General features: G+C 33.6%; 1 long non-coding RNA gene across 3 annotated transcripts in view; it reads right to left on the reverse strand.

The window, feature by feature from the left end:
• The window catches only part of LOC137643684 (uncharacterized), a 159,916-nt gene extending 155,698 nt beyond the window's left edge, over positions 1-4,218 (reverse strand). For 2 of the 3 annotated variants that reach the window (XR_011045043.1, XR_011045044.1), the window contains exons 1-4: positions 4,159-4,218; positions 3,781-3,940; positions 3,249-3,395; positions 456-543 (exon numbers count right to left, since the gene is read on the reverse strand). This is a non-coding gene — a long non-coding RNA (uncharacterized lncRNA). Of the gene's footprint in view, positions 1-455; positions 544-2,926; positions 3,396-3,780; positions 3,941-4,158 lie in introns of those variants that run through there. The other variant, XR_011045042.1, reaches the window with a different exon arrangement.
• Positions 4,219-5,000: the final 782 nt, after the last annotated feature.

Below are 5,000 nucleotides of genomic sequence, written 5' to 3' on the forward strand. Positions count from 1 at the left end.
CTGCTATGCGAATGCTAGGCAAACACGTATACTAGCCAGGAGGCTAAATATATTCATAATGAGGAGATAATTATTTTCCTCCAAATGGCAGTCTTAATAGGCAATGGCCACTACCAATCACAACTTTGGAAAATTTAGTTGTAGGCCTACTAGTTTCTCAATAATAATGTTCAAGAATTCCACCCAATTTCATCATTCTTTCTATAAAATGGCCAGTAACATCTTCAAACCATTATAGGATGCGATGAAAACAATATCCATGAATAAATGATGATCGGTTGTATCTGTGTAGAAACGAATGAGGATGGCAGAGATTTATCAGTTCCTATCTATATTGAGAAAGTTCATGTTCTCTCAACATCCAAAATTAAGAATAGTTAATAAGTTTACCGTAATTCAGCGGTTTCAAAAGGCACTTTCTAGAATAAAAGCGTTAAGCATGCTAGACCTCTAACCTTTCTCGTGGAGCAGTCTCTGGACACAAAAGAGCTTCCCTGCTCTCAACAAAGCTCTTCTCAGGACAAGTTCTGCTCTCGACAGGATCTGCGGAGAAGAAAAGATTACAGACCATTCCAAGCTAAAATAATAAGAACCATAAACGTCTAACTTAATTAGAAAATGTCAAGTGTACCCTCCAGGGGTCTCTTTACAATAGAAAATGAATACTATATCATATGTTTTTAACTTTTTGATATAACGTTCTTATTGGAAATATTCATATGTATCATAACCCCTACTGTGTATCATGATAATAGAAAATTTTGCATGCAAGAAATACCATTATATAGTTTTGCTTTATGGAATGATCATTTACACAGACAAATGTTTCACCCTTTTAAAATTCCTTGCAATTGTACGTTCTTAAATTTTTCCCCTCCCCCATTCCATATAAATATGTAATAGACATAATTAATTATGCAATTTACTTCACAACTGTGTTAATTTTTTATAGAGTCACCCCACTCTCTCTCTCTCTCTCTCTCTCTCTCTCTCTCTCTCTCTCTCTCTCTCAACAATGAAAGCTGCAAAACAAGTTGGACCTTTTGTCACCTAGATAATCCATAAATGCTATAAAATTGTCCTCGAAGGATTTCATACTAACACCCATCAACTAAATCTGATTTATTGAACCTCTGTACTCTGCTAAGTGTCCAAATTGTTATTTACAAACTAGAGAAAAGAGTCGCAAGCAGTTGATATAAAAACCCATTACTAGTTAACTTTCAGATGTTCCATTCTAATTAGTTTTTAAAAAATGTCTTTTTTATATTTTCCCACCGGACATGATGATGATGATTAAGACTATAAACCAGGCTAAACACTAACTAGAAAACCAGGATGATAAAAACCGAAGGGTTGTAATTGGGAAGAGAACCGCGAATAAAGTTAATAATACGATAATGACAAATTTTCTTAAAATTTAGCTTCATATGAATTTTGAACGTCTGAGATTTCCTGAGTAACTCTCAAGTCAATATTGTGTTCTAAAATCCACCGATTCAATAGGGCTATTATTAGTATCGCTGACTATTTAAAGACAAAATAGTGTTGTAGTTAAGATCCTTAAAAAAAACATCGCCAAAAGTATTTCAAGAAATTAACAATGAATAACCTTCACTTTCATAAATGTTTTTAGCAAACTTACGAACAGTTTTTCATTGGCTTTTATCAATTTCGATCAAATGATCCAGCGTAGAGGAGGAGAGACCAATAAGGGGGTGAAAAAAAAAAAAAACAATCCATTACAGCAAGGTAAAAGTAGAGGTTGGACAGTAAAACGAAAGAAACGAAGTTGCTGTAAAGGCATCTGTCTTAAAGGTAGGTGCTGAAAAATAATGCCAACATTAAACCGCGAGAGGTTCATCAATCGTGGTGACCTAACGCGACGTTACTGGACATTTTAAAAGAGACGCTCATGAATGGCAGCGGCAAGGAATAAGAATCTCCTAGAGGCTGACCATATACACATCCATTAATAGGATTCCTTCCTAGCAAGCTAGGACCAGCGTGGTCCATGCATTGCCAGACCATTGGAACAATTTTGACATTCAAACCAAAACCCAAAGAATCCAAATGCTTTGTAATTTTCTCGCATATATTGATTAAAAAATATTTCCACATACAAGCTTATATAATATATTCATAGAGTATCCTTTTTCCCCCCGTGAACATCTCAATATGCAATGACCACTACCCAGTTTAGATATATTTCAATTTTAGTTGTAAACCTACTAGTTTCTCCGTTTAAAAAATCTACCATTTCCATAATAACTTCAACATTGCCAATTATACCTTAAAAACAATTTCATCATTAAAGGTATATAGATTGACAGAGACGTCAACTTTCAAATTTTCACACTATATTATCTTCACTTGGACTTCATTGTCTCGAACCACCAATACGAGAAGTTTAAGGGGTATATCTTGTAATAGCTAGTCTTCCTTAAGACTTAAAAGCATTGTTTAATTTGTTATTTTTATCAATTATAAGAAATAATCATGCTATAACGGGCTTCACCAGGTAAAGTAGGTCATTGATTAAAGAAAAGGGAAAAGTTGAAATTTAATTAAATATTTTTTCAAGTATTAAAGATTTAAAACCTTAATATACATTAGTCATATAAACTACCAAAAAAAAAAAAAAAAAAAAAAAAACTTTGTACATACGTATTCTGAATGGATATCTTAAATCAACTAGTAATTTAAATTCCGTTCACTAGCCGAGAATCTAGTATATATCATTGTCCCCTTTAAACTCATTGAAAAAAAAATTGCCTAAATATTAATCAACTATGTAGGCAAAGTTTATTAGCAATCGGTATAAACAAAAATTTTGAAACTTCACATAAAATATGGTTAAGTCCATCCCCCCACAACGAGTGTATCTCTTTACAATCACAAGCCTGTATTCACTTCCCGAAAGAAATTTAATAGTTCTTTTAAGGATGCATCAGTAAGCCCATGTGGGTCGTGAGTAAGTCTGTACTTGATGCGGCCGGTAACATGCAGTTTAGAGACCTTGACATGTGAGGCGGGGCTCCTTCCCCTCGCTCCCAACCCGTCGTTAACTACCTTGTTAAATTCAACGGCAGTTCCAGCTTGCGATGAATAGTATCCTTATATAGATGATGGTAAGTAACCATGTAGGAACAAAGGCGAATGGCAAATATTTATTATCAGTTCATATAAAGTATTAAAAAAAATGCTATCAGGTTCTCAACATCCAAAATTGATATAAATCTGTGTACCATATTTCAGCCGTTTCAAAAGGAACTTTCTAGAAATCAATGCGTTTAGAGCACTCCTTGACATCTAGCCTCTTCAGTTGGCCAGTCTCTAGACCCAAGAATGTTTTCCCGGTTCTTAGCAAAGTTCTTTTCTTCTCTCGACAGCACCTGCGAAAAAAAGTAGATTAAAGACTATTCCCAACTTGGAAAAAAAAAACAATCACCTAACTTGATTATAACACGTCTTCAGACTTGGTATGCATTGCTATTATATACTATGAAATTTCTTCAAAAATTAAGATTTTCTTTTTTTCAGTATTGCACAACTCACCATATCAAATCAAAGTTAAAAAAAAAAAAAAAAAAAAAAAAAAAAAGGTAAGCAAGCCCCCTCTTGGCATACAGTAGACTTTATAGTCTACCGTATGCCAAGAGAGGACACCCTCCCCACTAAAGGGGCCCGCCCCTGAATGGGGAGGGTTAGCTTGCATAGGGAGGGTTAGCTGGCATAAAGAAATGTTTACTAAAAAATAAGTGACAGTTTTATGCTCACCTTCATTAATTAACGTTAATTATAATCACCAAAATCACGACCCACACTTTTCTTCTTGGATTCATAAAGTCTACCATCCGAAATCACCTTTGAAGCTAAAAATCTTAAGAGAACGCGAATGATGGCGAACACAATCACTAGAACACTAAGTCTGCATCTCCTGAAAAGAAGAAAGGATAATTTGAAGTCTGGGAAAGTCTAGACCATGAGGCCATAAAATTTTGAAATAATACTTTAGGTCAAGAGACATTGGCAAAACATGAATAATTACAGACAAACAAGCCTATTAACATCTACGATGAATGATAAATGTATATATAAACAAGGACGAACCAAATTGAGGTCACATCAGTGGGAAAAAAAAAAAAAACAACTTACCGTCAAATCTAAACCAATCCAACTCCCACTGCTAAAACGTCCTTACACCGGCGAAATAGGACACTAAATGGCTCAAGAATTTCATCGGGGCTCAAACGTAACTTAAAGGACTTGGTAATAAAAGATTTTAGTTCTCGACTAGCCAATTACCTTGTCGGTCAATTTCCAGTGGCAGCCGAACGCTTGAATGATGGTTTAGTTTTTTCATGTAAGTACGAACTGTTTGTTTATGTATACATACATAATACTTACACACATACACACACACACACACACACACACATATATATATATATATATATATATATATATATATATATATATATATATATATCGAATTAGAACAAGAACTATCCTTCTTATTTATGTTAATGTATACATATATAATACACACACACACACACACACACACACACACACACACATATATATATATATATATATATATATATATATATATATATATATATATATATATATATATATATAATACAAAAATAGAACATGTACTATCCTTCTTATTTACATCACCCATCAGGTTCCAGTATGACATATAGACCGTTATGGCGATGAATCTCACCTATATCATCAACAGTCGCTATGGTGGTAATAACTGTCAAAATTTGGGAATTTAGTAGGAACACTGGTACCGATTTCATTTACAGTAGGAATAAGTTTTTCGAACTTGGTAGATGCTGAAGTAGAGGACAAACGCCTTTTTAATTCATATAAAACAATTAAAAACCTCCTAAGATGTAACTTCAAAAGTTCGAACTTGTCTCTTTTTGTAGTTTATATATGATAGATGTATTTTACTGTTGCTACTGTTCTATAAATATTAT

The sequence above is a fragment of the Palaemon carinicauda genome, chromosome 7 (genome assembly GCF_036898095.1).
Source record: "Palaemon carinicauda isolate YSFRI2023 chromosome 7, ASM3689809v2, whole genome shotgun sequence".
Lineage (NCBI taxonomy): Eukaryota > Metazoa > Arthropoda > Malacostraca > Decapoda > Palaemonidae > Palaemon > Palaemon carinicauda.